The sequence below is a fragment of the Anomaloglossus baeobatrachus genome, chromosome 7, assembly GCF_048569485.1.
Source record: "Anomaloglossus baeobatrachus isolate aAnoBae1 chromosome 7, aAnoBae1.hap1, whole genome shotgun sequence".
In the NCBI taxonomy this organism is placed as follows: domain Eukaryota; kingdom Metazoa; phylum Chordata; class Amphibia; order Anura; family Aromobatidae; genus Anomaloglossus; species Anomaloglossus baeobatrachus.
Window position 1 is genome coordinate 88,638,716 of NC_134359.1, and position 17,055 is coordinate 88,655,770.

A 17,055-nucleotide genomic window follows, 5' to 3' on the forward strand; every position below is an offset into this window, starting at 1 on the left:
TGAAAGATTTCTGCACCCGTGGGCAAAAAAACGCACCGAAATCCGCATGCGTTTTGGGGCGGTTTTTCCACAGGTTGGTAAATGTGTTTTAATGCAGTCAATGCAATAAAGCACATTGAAAAGAAAAAAAAAAAGGTCATTTCCTTCTGAGATAGATAGATAGATAATGGATAGATAAATAGATAGATAGAAGGATAGATAGATAGATAGATAGATAGAGGGATAGATAATAAATAGATAGATAGATAGAGGACAGATCAATGAATAGAGTCCCTGTGCCAGCAGTTCTCCCGAGCGTTAGTGTGTTCACATTACCGACCATGAGAAATGGCCTGTAGTTACCTCTCTGCAGTCTCGTTACGAGGCTGCATGGAGTATGTGTCAGTCGCGGCTGGATGCAAGTGTCGTGGGACGTGCGTGGATTATGCCATAGCTGTGTGTTGGGGGTGTAATAAAGTGGTGAAAGAGGGGCTTTTTTGTTATTTTATTTAAAATAAAGGATTTTTCAGTGTGTGTGTTTTTTTACTTTACTTACGGGTTAATCATATAAGCCGTCTCATAGACGCTGCCATTATTAAGATGTGACTTAGTGGCAGCGATCCGCTGCCATTAACTCGTTATTACCCCGAATTGCCACCGAATCATGGCAATCGGGAAGAGCCGGGGACACTCCGGGACTGTCGCATAATGGATGCGACAGTCCCTGGGCAGCTGCGGGCTGATATTCTGGGCTGCGGGAGGGAGTGGGCATTACCCCTGGCCCTCGCCCTCCCCAGCCTGAGAATACCGGGCCGCCGCTGTGTGTTTACCTCGGCTGGACGGTAAAAATACAGCGGAGCCCACGTTTTTTTTTTTTTGTTTGTTTTTTATTGTTATATGTACATTTAATTTCTATGTGTATTCTATATGTCTGTATCTGTGTGTGCGTGTGATGTGTGTGTGTGTTTACTCTGCTCCGCTTCCTCTTCCTGTCATAATGACATCACTTCCCTGCAATATGCAGGGCAGTGATGACCATTATGTCCCAAAAACGCGAAATACTGCAGGGAATAACGCAGAAAAACGCAATGAACCGCACAGAATTTGTTGCCTGCGTTATTCTCTGCGGGATTTCACGATTACATTGCAGTCAATGGAGTGAAATCCCGCAGCTACCTGTGGAAAAGAAGTGACATGCAATTGTTTTTGCTGCGGGAATCCCGCAGCAAAACATGCAGCTGTCAAAATCCGCATAATGCGCACAGCATTTTTTTTTTCCCATAGGATTTGCTGGTGAATCACTGCAGAGATGTTATGAACATTTTCTGCAGCGAAACATGCAGCAAATCCGTAGGAAATGCGCGTCAAAAAACGGCAAGTGCGCACAGGGCCTTAAACTTCTTTATTCTTTACAGTGTGAAACAAACTGAACACGCCAATTTCCCTGATGGCCCAAACTACGCGTTTCAGATGTCAAGCATCCTCAGTCATGTTATCATGATTGTAAAGAATAAAGATGTTTAACATTTGTAGACGGATACCAAGATTTATTTCACTTCAGCACGTAGAGCGTATCCGTGCTCCAAATTAAGAAACATGGACTAAAGCGGTGAGCTGGAAGCATTTCTTTTTCGCTCCTAATTGGGAGACCCAGACAGTGGGTGTATAGCTACTGCCTCTGGAGGCCGCACAAAGAACTACACTTAAAAGTGTAAGGCCCCTCCCCTTCTGGCTATACACCCTCCCGTAGGAGTACAGATTCCTCAGTTTTAGCTTTGTGCGCAGGAGGTCAGACACGCACGCATAGCTCCATTCTTTTTAGTCAGCAGCAGCTGCTGACTCTGTCGGATGGAAGAAAAGAGGGCCCATACAGGGCTCCCAGCATGCTCCCTTCTCACCCCACTGTATGTCGGAGGTGTTTGTAAGGTTGAGGTACCCATTGCGGGTACGGCGGCAGGAGCCCACATGCTGATTCCTTCCCCATCCCTTTTTACAGGGCTCTGGGTGAAGTGGGATTTACTGGTCTCCAGGCACTGAGACCGTGCTCCATCTACAGCCCCTGGAGAAGATGCTGGATGGAGCGGAGTACATCAGGGACATGGCCCTGCTTCCTCAAGGTACTCTGTGTCCCCGTGCATTTGGCGCTCACACCGCAGCATGCTGGGTGTTGTAGTGCGCCGGGGGACATCAGCGCTACGGCGCTTGTGCCATGGCCTCATTCAGCTTCGCTGAAGCAGGCACACTTCTAGGAATCGGTCGCGCCGGCCGCTGGGACTGCGGCGCGGCTGGCACTTGTGGTGCGCCGGGGACTTCAGCGCGGCCCGCGCTTTTACGGCGGCCGCGCTGATAACTCGAGTCCCCGGCTTTTGCGGCCTGCTTCCGTTCGTTCCCGCCCCCAGACCTGCCAGTCAGGAGAGGGGCGGGACGCTGGCCAGTGCATCAGCGCCGAGGGCTGGAGTCGTTTTTACATACTCCAGCCCTCACAATCGGCACAGAGGGGACACTGTTTCCCGCACTTTTGTTTGGGAACTCCCACGGACCGCCCCTCTCCACAGACGCCGGCAGCCATTCCTGCTGACACGCTGAGCTGCAGAGGGGAGCCGGGGAGACCCAGACAAGGAATTCTGCAGCCTCTTACCCGCTATTCAGCGGGCGGTAAGCAGCCCTCAGGGCTCACCCCCTCTTGTGCCAGTAGTATGCTTAGTATTTTGTTTCTACAAATACTTTGTATTGCATAGCGCTGGTCGCCCTTTGGCTATAGACTCTCTCACATTGCAGAGAGCCAGCAGCATGTCGTCCGTAAAACGCAAGGGTGCCAAGGCACAGACATTATATGCTTCCTGCACCGCATGTGGGACTTTTCTACCGGCAGGCTCCACGGACCCCCATTGTGTGCAGTGCTCGGCCCCTGCGGCGCTTGCACAGTCGGGACCTCTGCTGGACGTGACCCAGGGTGTACCACCTGTGAATGCTGTCCAGGTGACAGGAACTGAGTTTGCAGCTTTTGCTGACAGAATGTCTCTCACTATGTCACAAATTCTTGACACATTGCGAGCTAGGCCTGTACTTCAGGCCACGGACACTGTGCAATCATTGCCCCCTGGTCCCCCTCAGCTCCAAGCTCCGGGACCGGCATATACACCTCAGGGTGAAGACTCTGACTCGGACGATGGCCCCGGGCAGCCTAAGCGGGCTCGCTATGACGGGCCTTCACATTCATCTCAATGGTCAGGATCCCAGCGAGATGAATCTATGGGTGATGAGGCGGACGTAACTGATCAGGATTCTGATCCTGGGACCGCTCTCAATCTAGATACACCAGATGGTGACGCCATAGTTAATGATCTTATATTTAACATCAATAAGATGTTAAATATTTCCCCACCAGCTCCTCTTGTGGAGGAGTCAGCTTCGCAGCACGAGAGAATCCATTTCAGATACCCTAAGCGTACTTTAAGCACTTTTCTGGACCACGCTGACTTTAGAAACGCAATCCAGAAACCCCACGCTTATCCTGAAAGGCGTTTTCCTAAACGGCTTAAAGATACACGCTATCCTTTTCCCCCTGAGGTGGTCAAGGGTTGGACCCAGTGTCCAAAAGTGGATCCTCCAATTTCCAGGCTTGCAGCTAGATCCTTGGTTGCAGTTGAAGATGGAGCGGCACTTAAAGATGCCACTGACAGGCAGATGGAGCTCTGGCTGAAATCCATCTATGAAGCGATTGGAGCGTCATTAGCGCCTTCTTTTGCAGCCGTATGGGCACTCCAAGCTATCTCAGCCGGGCTTGCGCGAGTTGACTCCGTCACACGTGCATTTGCCCCGCAGGTAGCACCATTGACCTCGCAAATGGCGGCATTCGCGTCGTACGCGATTAATGCTGTTCTTGACGCTACAAGCCGCACGGCAGTGGCGTCAGCCAACTCCGTTGTTTTGCGTAGGGCCCTGTGGTTGAGACATTGGAAAGCAGATTCTCATTCCAAGAAGTGCTTAACCAATTTGCCTTTTTCTCGTGACCGATTGTTTGGAGAGCGTTTGGATGAAATCATCAAACACTCCAAGGGTAAGGACTCATCCTTACCGCAACACAGACAAAACAGACCCCAACAGAGGAAGGGTCAGTCTGGTTATCGGTCCTTTCGAGGACCGGGCAGGTCCCAATTCGCCTCGTCAAAAAAGACTCAAAAAGACCAGAGACGCTCAGATTCTTGGAGGTCTCAGTCACGCCCAAAAAGGACAGCCGGAGGAACCGTTGCCAAGACGGCGTCCTCCTGACTTGCGGTCTCCGATTCCCACACCCGCGGTCGGTGGGAGGCTTTCCCACTTTGGCGACATCTGGCTGTCACACGTCAAAGACCGTTGGGTGAGGGATATTCTGTCTCACGGGTACAGGATAGAGTTCAGTTCTCGTCCGCCAACTCGTTTCTTCAGAACTTCTCCACCACCAGACCGAGCCGATGCTCTGTTGCAGGCGGTGGCCGCTCTAAGGGCGGAAGGAGTGGTGACCTCCGTCCCTCTTCAGGAACAAGGTCACGGTTTTTACTCCAATCTGTTTGTGGTCCCAAAAAAGGACGGATCGTATCGGCCCTTCCTGGATCTAAAGTTGCTCAACAGACACGTAAAAGTCAGGAGGTTCCGGATGGAATCCCTACGCTCCGTCATAGCCTCAATGTCTCAAGGAGATTTTCTAGCATCAATAGATATCAAAGATGCGTATCTCCACGTGCCGATCGCACCAGAGCATCAGCGTTTCCTACGCTTCGTCATACACGACGAACACCTGCAGTTCGTAGCGTTACCTTTCGGTCTGGCAACAGCCCCCCGGGTCTTCACCAAAGTCATGGCAGCAGTAGTAGCTGTTCTGCACTCGCAGGGTCACTCGGTCATCCCGTATCTAGACGACCTGCTTATAAAGGCACCCTCTCAAGAGGCATGCCAACACAGTCTGAAGGTGGCACTAGACACTCTCCAGAGTTTCGGGTGGATTATCAACTTTCCAAAGTCTCATCTAACCCCGACCCAATCTCTGACTTATCTTGGCATGGAGTTTCATACTCTCTCAGCGATAGTGAAGCTTCCACTGGACAAGCAGTGCTCGCTACGGACTGGAGTGCAATCTCTCCTTCAGAGCCAGTCGCACTCACTGAGGCGCCTCATGCATTTCCTAGGAAAGATGGTAGCAGCAATGGAGGCAGTCCCGTTCGCGCAGTTTCATCTGCGCCCTCTACAATGGGACATTCTACGCCAATGGGACGGGAAATCGACGTCCCTCGACAGGACTGTCTCCCTCTCTCAGACTGCCAAGGACTCTCTGCGTTGGTGGCTTCTCCCCACCTCATTGTCACAGGGAAAGTCGTTCCTTCCCCCGTCCTGGGCAGTGGTCACGACGGATGCGAGCCTATCAGGGTGGGGAGCGGTGTATCTCCACCACAGGACTCAGGGGATGTGGACTCTGGAAGAGTCCACCCTGCAGATCAATGTTCTGGAAATCAGAGCAATCTATCTTGCCCTGCGAGCCTTCCAACAATGGCTGGAAGGCAAGCAGATTCGGATTCAGTCGGACAATTCCACGGCGGTGGCGTACATCAACCACCAAGGGGGAACACGCAGTCGCCAAGCTTTTCAAGAAGTCCAACGGATTTTGACGTGGGTGGAAAGCAGAGCGTCCACCATATCCGCAGTTCACATCCCAGGCGTGGAAAACTGGGAAGCAGACTTTCTCAGTCGCCAGGGCATGGACGCAGGAGAATGGTCCCTTCACCCGGACGTGTTTCAGCAGATCTGTTGCCGCTGGGGGACGCCGGACGTCGATCTGATGGCGTCACGGCACAACAACAAGGTCCCAGTTTTCATGGCACGGTCTCACGATCACCGAGCACTGGCGGCAGACGCCTTGGTTCAGGATTGGTCGCAATTCCGACTCCCCTATGTGTTCCCACCTCTAGCATTGTTACCCAGAGTTCTCCGGAAAATCAGGTCCGACTGCCATCGAGCCATACTCGTCGCTCCAGATTGGCCAAGAAGGTCGTGGTACCCGGATCTGTGGCATCTCACGGTAGGCCAACCGTGGACACTACCAGACCGTCCAGATTTGCTGTCTCAAGGGCCGTTTTTCCATCTGAATTCTGCGGCCCTGAACCTGACTGTGTGGCCATTGAGTCCTGGATCCTAGCGGCCTCAGGTTTATCTCATGAAGTTGTTGCCACAATGAGACAGGCTAGAAAACCATCCTCAGCTAAGATCTATCACAGAACGTGGAAGATATTCTTAGCGTGGTGCTTGGCTCAAGGGTTTTCTCCCTGGCCATTTGCATTGCCAATTTTTCTTTCCTTCCTGCAGTCTGGGTTGGAAAAAGGTTTGTCGCTTAGCTCTCTTAAGGGTCAAGTCTCCGCGCTATCCGTATTCTTTCAGAAGCGCTTGGCACGGCTTTCTAAAGTACGCACGTTTCTCCAAGGAGTTTGTCATATCGTTCCTCCTTACAGACGGCCATTGGAACCCTGGGATCTGAACAAGGTTCTCATTGCTCTCCAGAAGCCGCCTTTCGAGCCTTTGAAAGAGGTTCCCCTTTCTCGGCTTTCACAAAAGGTAGTTTTTCTTGTGGCGGTCACGTCTCTTCGAAGAGTGTCCGAGCTAGCGGCGTTATCTTGCAAATCTCCCTTCCTGGTGTTTCACCAAGACAAGGTAGTACTGCGTCCAATTCCAGAGTTTTCTCCCAAGGTGGTTTCTTCCTTTCATCTCAATCAGGATATCACTTTGCCATCTTTGTGTCCGCATCCAGTTCACCAATTTGAAAAGGGTTTACATCTGTTGGACCTGGTGAGAGCACTCAGGATTTACATTTCTCGCACGGCGGCTCTACGCCGTTCTGATGCGCTCTTTGTCCTAGTCGCTGGTCAGCATAAGGGATCGCAAGCTTCCAAATCCACCCTGGCGCGGTGGATCAAGGAACCAATTCTTCACACATACCGTTCTGCTGGGCTTCCGATTCCATCTGGACTGAAGGCCCATTCTACCAGAGCCGTGGGTGCGTCCTGGGCATTGCGGCATCAGGCTACGGCTCAGCAAGTGTGCCAAGCGGCTACCTGGTCGAGTCTGCACACGTTTACCAAACACTATCAAGTGCATACCTACGCTTCGGCAGATGCCAGCCTAGGTAGACAGGTCCTTCAGGCGGCGGTGGCCCACCTGTAGGAAGAGGCTGTCTGACAGCCCGTTCATGTGGTATCTTTTTACCCACCCAGGGACTGCTTTTGGACGTCCCACTGTCTGGGTCTCCCAATTAGGAGCGAAAAAGAAGAAGGGAATTTTGTTTACTTACCGTAAATTCCTTTTCTTCTAGCTCCAATTGGGAGACCCAGCACCCGCCCTATTTGTTCTTAGGGTTTCGTTTTTCGGGTGCACATGTTGTTCATGTTGTTTCTTAAGTTCTCCGATCGTGTTATCGGATTGAATTTGTTTTTGAAACTGTTATTGGCTTTCCTCCTTCTTGCTTTGGTACTAAAACTGAGGAATCTGTACTCCTACGGGAGGGTGTATAGCCAGAAGGGGAGGGGCCTTACACTTTTAAGTGTAGTTCTTTGTGCGGCCTCCAGAGGCAGTAGCTATACACCCACTGTCTGGGTCTCCCAATTGGAGCTAGAAGAAAAGGAATTTACGGTAAGTAAACAAAATTCCCTTCTTCTTATGTTCTTATACGAAGAGGATGACCCTAGGATGAAAACGTGTTTGCTCTGTTGGTGGTCTATGCCTTCTCAAACACTAGGCAGCTTAGCTTTGTGCCAAAGGCAGTAAGAGGGGGGGAAAACCCAGAATTGGTATGATCTAAGCCCAGGGAAGACAAGCATGCAGAGTAAAGAAATAAGAATAGGGTAGCACTTGTGTGGCCGAATATATTCAACAAGAAAGGGATTTTACAATAAGTGAACCGTTAAGAGCCCTGAAAAAAGGTGTAGAGGCCAGTCCTGAGCACTGTAGATCATTGATATGCCCTCCACATGGGCCCATTGAAGAATAAAAGGCATGGAGAACAGCATCTACTTTGAATGTCTCTAAGGTAGATAAGCTGGGGCCATGATCAATACTATACAGTTTGATAATAAGAGTAATTCATGGATGAGAAAAAAAATTTGAGTTTCTTGGATGAGACAATATGCAGCCCAGTTGTTTGTTCTGGGGATGTGACCTGGGAAATATTGGACCCAGTGACTCCACCTAATGGAGAACCCTGGCAGCTACCGACATGTCAAAGAAGCTCCCAGTTACAGTGCCTACAAGTAGTATTCAACCCCCTGCAGATTTAGCAGGTTTACACATTCGGAATTAACTTGGCATTGTGACATTTGGACTGTAGATCAGCCTGGAAGTGTGAAATGCACTGCAGCAAAAAAGAATGTTATTTCTTTTTTTATTTTTTTTTTTTAAATTGTGAAAAGTTTATTCAGAGGGTCATTTATTATTCAACCCCTCAAACCACAAGAATTCTGTTTGGTTCCCCTAAAGTATTAAGAAGTATTTCAGGCACAAAGAACAATGAGCTTCACATGTTTGGATTAATTATCTCTTTTTCCAGCCTTTTCTGACTAATTAAGACCCTCCCCAAACTTGTGAACAGCACTCATACTTGGTCAACATGGGAAAGACAAAGGAGCATTCCAAGGCCATCAGAGACAAGATCGTGGAGGGTCACAAGGCTGGAAAGGGGTACAAAACCCTTTCCAAGGAGTTGGGCCTACTTGTCTCCACTGTTGGGAGCATCATCCGGAAGTGGAAGGCTTATGGAACTACTGTTAGCCTTCCACGGCCTGGACAGCCTTTGAAAGTTTCCACCCGTGCTGAGGCCAGGTTTGTCCGAAGAGTCAAGGCTAACCCAAGGACAACAAGGAAGGAGCTCCGGGAAGATCTCATGGCAGTGGGGACATTGGTTTCAGTCAATACCATAAGTAACGTACTCCACCGCAATGGTCTCCGTTCCAGACGAGCCCGTAAGGTACCTTTACTTTCAAAGCGTCATGTCAAGGCTCGTCTACAGTTTGCTCATGATCACTTGGAGGACTCTGAGACAGACTGGTTCAAGGTTCTCTGGTCTGATGAGACCAAGATCGAGATCTTTGGTGCCAACCACACACGTGACGTTTGGAGACTGGATGGCACTGCATACGACCCCAAGAATACCATCCCTACAGTCAAGCATGGTGGTGGCAGCATCATGCTGTGGGGCTGTTTCTCAGCCAAGGGGCCTGGCCATCTGGTCCGCATCCATGGGAAGATGGATAGCACGGCCTACCTGGAGATTTTGGCCAAGAACCTCCGCTCCTCCATCAAGGATCTTAAGATGGGTCGTCATTTCATCTTCCAACAAGACAACGACCCAAAGCACACAGCAAAGAAAACCAAGGCCTGGTTCAAGAGGGAAAAAATCAAGGTGTTGCAGTGGCCTAGTCAGTCTTCTAACCTTAACCCAATTGAAAACTTGTGGAAGGAGCTCAAGATTAAAGTCCACATGAGACACCCAAAGAACCTAGATAACTTGGAGAAGATCTGCATGGAGGAGTGGGCCAAGATAACTCCAGAGACCTGTGCCGGCCTGATCAGGTCTTATAAAAGACGATTATTAGCTGTAATTGCAAACAAGGGTTATTCCACAAAATATTAAACCTAGGGGTTGAATAATTGACCCACACTTTTATGTTGAAAATTTATTAAAATTTAACTGAGCAACATAACTTGTTGGTTTGTAAGATTTATGCATCTGTTAATAAATCCTGCTCTTGTTTGAAGTTTGCAGGCTCTAACTTATTTGCATCTTATCAAACCTGCTAAATCTGCAGGGGGTTGAATACTACTTGTAGGCACTGTACCTGCCTGATGTGTGGGCAAAATACCGGTTGATTCTGAAGAGGAAAAGCTAGAGGTGGAAAGTTAGAAAAAAGATTACAATTCCAGAAGAACAAACTGGAGGTGAGACTACTTTACCTACTGTGTACTTAGGGTTCTCAAAAGTATGTTGGTAGAACATTGCTCCCAAGCCCGAGAGACAGGTCTTGGACATTAACGCCTACCAATGGAGGGGCTGGAAAGATTAGCTTTGGAGCAGCGCCACTGTAAACCCACCAATGGAAAAACTGATAAGACTGGGATGGGAAAGTGGATAAGAGACCCTGAAGAGTCTACCATTCCATAAAGCCAGAAAGGATCCTGGGAAGTGAGAAGGCGGATGGCATACTATTAGAATCTACTTGGATAGGAGGAATGGAAGGACTGAGGAACCTACTCATCCAAAGAGGGAAACACTCCTTGGAGCCTTTGACCGAGGGTGTGCCTTGGGATCGTCCCTTTTCTTGAATAACTGGTCAGTGAAATTACTAAGAATAGAAATACACATGTAGCTGTCTGCATGACAGAAGGAAACCTCTTCCTGGAGGGAGAGGCGGACTCATCCTTAACATTGAGTTTAGGCCAGATAAAGATAGTCTCTGTCTACAATGGGTCTATTACATGCTGTAAAGGAGCTGTGTAAGGAGACCTTGGCCCCTTTTATTAGAATGACTACAGGGAGCCAAGAGCATTTCATTCTCAAAAGCTGCAGAAATGGGTACGCATGGGCTTTACTTTGGGTCATCAAGATCTTCAGAGTCTTGCTCCTTGTCTGGCTTGAGTCTGGAGTACATTCTCAAGCCAAACTACCCATTCAGGGAGACTTAACTACTGAGTAGGGTCAGATAATTGTAAGTTGGGCTAAGGTTGAGGTACAGATACCAGTAGGCCTGGAAAACCACATTTAAGGCTAGGTTCGCACACTGCGTCTTTTTGACGCTGCGTTTTTGTGTGTTTTTGGCCGCTAAAAACGCACAAAAAAGCACCTGCGTCAAAAAAACGCATCAAAAAATGCATGCGTTTTTGCCGCGATTTGGTGCGTTTTGCTGCGTTTTTGATCTCTGCGTTTTGCTGCGTTTTTCCAATGCATTGCATGGGGGGAAAACGCAGAAAAACGCAGGAAAGAACTGACATGTCCATTTTTTTTTTTTAACTCAAAAACGCAGGTAAAAAAAACAGTTGTGTGCGGACAGCAAAAATGAAAACTCATAGACTTTGCTGGGGAAGCAAAGTCCTGCAGTTTTGAGGCCAAAAACGCACCCGAAAAACGCGCAAAAACGCCGCGAAAAATGCACTGTGCGCACATAGCCTAAATCATTCTGCAGAGCAATTGCAAGCAAAAATATTTTGGGAATTCGAAGGGGAGGGGTGATCCTGGACTGAGGACATGAGGGAGCACAGAGAGGGGACAGCTCAATAGGGCTTCTACCTTTACTAGTGACAACTGGATACACAGATGTAAAAGTTCAAGCCTGTGTTCTCTGATGATCCCCTGGGCCTCTTGATAGGAACTGTTTTTTTCGGCAGACAAAAAGGCAGTCATGGGAAAATGCTGCACTCCAAATTCTTTCCTGCGTGGTGCCTTCACCGGAGTGAAGCCAACATATTTTATTCTACCTAATGTCTCTTAATGGCGAGTTGTATCAGTGACAATGCTAACAGCTAATTACATTTCTTTGTCGCTCCATTGGGAGACCCAGACAATTGGGTGTATAGCTTCTGCCTCCGGAGGCCACACAAAGTATTACACTTTTAAAAAAGTGTAACCCCTCCCCTCTGCCTGGACACCCTCCCGTGGACCACGGGCTCCTCAGTTTTTATGCTTTGTGTGGAAGGAGGCACACATCCACTCATGCATTCTCATACATAGTTATGTCGGATGGAAGAAAAGAGGACCCCTATAGGGTCCCCGGCATGCTCCCTTCTCACCCCACTATGTCGGCGGTGCTGTTAAGGTTGAGGTACCCATTGCGGGTACGGAGGCTGGAGCCACATGCCGTCTCCTTCACCATCCCTTATGCGGCTCTGGGAGAAGTGGGATCCTAAGCGGTCATCCATTTGCTGGGACCGTGCTCCATCCGCAGCCCCTGGTGGAACCTGCCAGACCGGAGCCTCTTCACCCCCAGGGACCGGGCCCTGCAACTTGAAGGTACTCTGTGTCCCCATGCGGGGACTATACAGGGAGGGTCTGGATCCCAGCTTGAGGACTCTCAGGAGGACGAGGCGGACGTGGGAGCTCAGGGCTCTGACCCTGACTTCGCCCTTAACCTTGATACCCCTGAGGGGGACGCCTTAGTAAATGATCTTATCTTGTCCATCAACCAGGTGTTGGATCTCTCTCCCCCGCCTTCTCCTGTAGAGGAGTCGGCTTCTTAGCAGGAGAAACACCAATTTCGTTTCCCCAAACGTACGCGCAATACGTTTTTTGATCACTCTAACTTCAGGGACGCTGTCCAGAAGCCCAGAGCGGTCCCGGACAAGCGCTTTGCTAAACGGCACACTGACACGCGTTATCCATTTCCACCTGAAGTCGTAAAGGGCTGGGCACACTCTCCCAAGGTGGATCCTCCAGTCTCTAGATTGGCTGCTAGGTCCGTTGTGTCTGTTGCCGATGGCTCATCCCTGAAGGATGCCACTGACAGACAGATAGAGTTCTTGGTGAAGTCTATTTATGAGGCCACGGGCGCGTCTTTCGCCCCGGCCTTTGCGGCCGTGTGGGCTCTCCAAGCAATCTCGGCTTGTCTGACTGAGATTAATGCTGTCACGCGGAATTCTGCTCCGCATGTCTCTTCCTTGACCTCTCAGGCATCAGCATTTTTGTCCTACGCCATGAACGCCGTCCTGGACTCCACTAGCCGTACGGCTGTAGCATCCGCTAACTCCGTGGCAGTCCGCAGGGCCATGTGGCTGCGCGAATGGAAAGCAGACTCTGCTTCCAAAAAATTCTTAACTGGTTTGCCTTTTTCTGGCGACCGTTTATTTGGCGAACGGTTGGATGAGATTATTAAGGAATCCTCGGGTAAGGACTCCTCCTTACCCCAGTCCAAACCTAAGAGACCTCAGCAGAGAAAAATCCAATCGAGGTTTCGGTCCTTTCGCCCCTCCGCCAAGCCCCAATCCTCTTCGTCCAACCGGCCGGAGAAAGGCCGGAGGAACTCCTATGCGTGGCGGTCCAAGTCACGCCCCCAAAAGGCCGCAGGAGGCACTGCCTCCAAGACGGCCTCCTCATGACTCTCGGCCTCACCTAGCCATATCCTCGGTCGGTGGCAGGCTCTCCTGCTTTGGCGACGTCTGGTGGCCACACGTTCAAGACCGATGGGTGAGAGACATTCTGTCTCATGGTTACAGGATAGAGTTCAGCTCTCGACCTACGGCTCGTTTCTTCAGAACTTCCCCACCCCCCTCACAGGCCGACGCACTTTTTCAGGCAGTGGACGCTCTAAAGAACGAAGGAGTTGTGATTCACGTTCCCATTCAGGAACGTGGTCGCGGATTTTACTCCAACTTGTTCGTGGTGCCAAAAAAGGACGGGTCATTCCGTCCCGTTCTGGACCTCAAACTGCTCAACAGACGTGTGAGAACCAGACGGTTTCGGATGGAATCTCTCCGTTCGGTCATCGCCTCGATGTCACAAGGAGACTTCCTAGCATCGATCGACATCAAGGATGCTTATCTCCATGTGCCGATCGCACCCGAATATCAACGTTTCCTGCGTTTCGCTATCGGAGACGAACACCTCCAGTTCGTCGCATTGCCCTTCGGCCTGGCGACAGCCCCACGGGTTTTCACCAAAGTCATGGCATCCGTCGTGGCGGTCCTGCACTCTCAGGGCCACTCGGTGATCCCCTACTTGGACAATCTCCTAGTCAGGGCCCCTTCTCGGGTGGCGTGTCAACAAAGTCTTACCGTCACTCTGGCGACTCTCCAGCGATTCGGGTGGATCATCAATTTCCCGAAATCCAAGTTGACGCTGACCCAATCACTGACTTACCTCTGGATGGAGTTTCAGACCCAGCCAGCGTTAGTCAAGCTACCGCGGGACAAACAGCTTTCTCTGCAGGCGGGGGTGCAATCACTTCTTCGGAGTCAGTCACACCCCTTAAGGCGCCTCATGCACTTCCTGGGGAAGATGGTTGCAGCTATGGAGGCAGTGCCGTTCGCGCAATTCCATCTACGGCCACTCCAATGGGACATTCTTCGCAAATGGGACAAGAGTTCGGCTTCCCTCGACAAGAATGTCTCGCTTTCCCTTGCAACCAAAACATCACTTCAGTGGTGGCTCCTACCCACATCTCTGTCTCGGGGAAAATCCTTCCTACCTCCAACCTGGGCCGTGGTCACCACGGACGCGAGTTTGTCAGGTTGGGGAGCGGTTTTTCTCCACCACAGGGTTCAAGGAACCTGGACTCCAATAGAATCGTTCCTTCAGATCAATATCCTGGAGATAAGGGCAGTTTATCTAGCCCTATTGGCTTTCCATCGGTGGCTGGAGGGCAGACAGATCCGAATCCAGTTGGACAACGCCACTGCCGTCGCCTACATCAACCACCAAGGCGGCACTCGCAGTCGTCAAGCCTTCCAGGAAGTCCGGCGGATTCTGCAATGGGTGGAAGTCACAGGCTCCACCATCTCCGCAGTTCACATCCCGGGCGTAGAAAACTGGGAAGCAGATTTTCTCAGTCGTCAGGGCATGGACACGGGGGAATGGTCTCTTCACCCAGACGTGTTTCGAGAGATCTGTCGCCGCTGGGGAACGCCGGACGTCGATCTCATGGCGTCACGACACAACAACAAGGTCCCGGCCTTCATGGCACGGTCTCAGGATCACAGAGCTCTGGCGGCGGACGCTTTAGTACAGGATTGGTCGCAGTTTCGACTGCCTTATGTGTTTCCCCCTCTGGCGATGCTACCCAGGGTGCTACGCAAGATCAGGTCCGACTGCCGTTGTGCCATTCTCGTCGCTCCAGACTGGCCGAGGTGGTCGTGGTATCCAGATCTGTGGCATCTCACGGTGGGTCAACCGTGGGCACTTCCAGACCGCCCAGACTTGCTGTCACAAGGTCCGTTTTTCCATCTGAATTCTGTGGCCCTCAACCTGACTGTGTGGCCATTGAGTCCTGGCTCCTAGCGTCTTCAGGGTTGTCTCAGGATGTTATTGCCACCATGAGACAAGCCAGGAAGCCAACGTCCGCCAAGATCTATTACAGGTCTTGGCAAATCTTCTTATCCTGGTGCTCTGATAACGGCTTTCCTCCATGGCCGTTTGCCTTACCCACATTCCTTTCATTCCTACAATCTGGAATGGACAAGGGTTTGTCCCTCGGCTCTCTCAAGGGCCAAGTATCGGCGCTCTCCGTGTTTTTTCAAAAGCGTCTAGCCAGGCTTCCGCAGGTCTGCACGTTCCTGCAGGGGGTTTGCCACATGGTCCCACCTTACAAACGTCCGTTGGAACCTTGGGATCTTAACAGGGTCCTGACGGCTCTTCAAAAGCCGCCTTTTGAGCCGCTGCGGGATGTCTCTCTCTCCCGTCTTTCGCAGAAGGTGGCCTTCCTGGTGGCAGTCACATCACTTCGGAGAGTGTCTGAGCTTGCAGCGCTGTCATGCAAAGCTCCCTTCCTGGTTTTCCACCAGGATAAGGTGGTTCTGCGTCCTGTCCCGGAATTTCTCCCTAAGGTGGTATCCCCTTTTCATCTAAATCAGGATATCTCCTTGCCTTCCTTTTGCCCTAATCCAATTGACCAGTGTGAAAAGGATTTGCACTCTTTGGATCTAGTGAGAGCACTCCGGTTCTACGTGTCTCGCACGGCGCCCCTGCGCCGTTCAGACGCGCTCTTTGTTCTTGTCGCTGGCCAGCGTAAGGGCTCTCAGGCTTCTAAGTCAACCTTGGCTCGGTGGATCAAGGAATAGTGATGAGCGAGTATGCTTGTTACTACTCGGTACTCGCACGAGTATCACTGTACTCGGGCTACTCAGCGGGGACCGAGTAATCTCGCAATACTCGTGCTGTACTCGTGGTCTTCATGTTGGCGCTCTTTTTAGAGCCAGCCCTTATGCAGGGATTGGCTGGCAGACCACTGCAATGCCACAGCCCTGTTGTGGAATTGCAGTGATTGTCCGGCCCTCACAGCATGACCGTGCCTTTAGCCCGACACTTCCCCGCTCGGCTACGGCCCCTCCCGCACTCCACTCCGCGTGTATATATATATGCACGCTTACACACACACGCACGTTTTTTTTTTTAATTTACAGTTTTATGGTTTCTACATGCTGCCGGTGGTCATTTCAGAATAATACTCGGGTCCCCCATAGGATAACATTGGGCTCGGTGCTCGGGCCGAGTACACGAGTATCTTGGGATGCTCGGCCCGAGCCTCGAGCACCCGAGCTTTTTAGTACTCGCTCATCACTATCAAGGAACCGATTCTCGAAGCCTACCGTACTTCTGGGCTTCCGCTCCCTTCAGGGCTGAAAGCCCATTCTACCAGAGCCGTAGGTGCGTCCTGGGCATTGCGGCACCGGGCGACAGCTCAGCAGGTGTGTCAGGCAGCTACGTGGTCTAGCCTGCATACTTTCACGAAGCACTATCAAGTGCATACCTATTCTTCGGCAGACGCCAGTCTAGGTAGGCGAGTCCTCCAGGCGGCGGTTACCCACCTGTAAGAGGGGGCCGTTTTCGGCTCTTTTTATTGAGGTATTCTTTTACCCACCCAGGGACTGCTTTTGGACGTCCCAATTGTCTGGGTCTCCCAATGGAGCGACAAAGAAAAAGGGAATTTTGTTTACTTACCGTAAATTCCTTTTCTTCTAGCTCCTATTGGGAGACCCAGCACCCGCCCCTGTTCCCTTTGGGCTAGTTGTTCTTTTGTGTACACATGTTGTTCATGTTGAATTGTTCTTATGGTTCATGGTCTTCAGTTCTCCGAACATCCTTCGGATTGAATTTACCTAGACAAATTTATAAGTTTTCTCCTTCCTGCTTTTGCACCAAAACTGAGGAGTCCGTGGTCCACGGGAGGGTGTATAGGCAGAGGGGAGGGGTTACACTTTTTTAAAAGTGTAATACTTTGTGTGGCCTCTGGAGGCAGAAGCTATACACCCAATTGTCTGGGTCTCCCAATAGGAGCTAGAAGAAAAGGAATTTACGGTAAGTAAACAAAATTCCCTTTTTTTTCTTAGTTGAATGATATATTCTCATATTTCTCTGTG

At 50.6% G+C, this 17,055-nt stretch overlaps 1 protein-coding gene across 1 annotated transcript in view; it reads left to right on the forward strand.

The window, feature by feature from the left end:
- LOC142245106 (lanosterol synthase-like) overlaps positions 1–17,055 on the forward strand; it is a 116,387-nt gene that overhangs the window by 85,957 nt on the left and 13,375 nt on the right. The gene's annotated exons all lie outside the window — the stretch shown is intronic.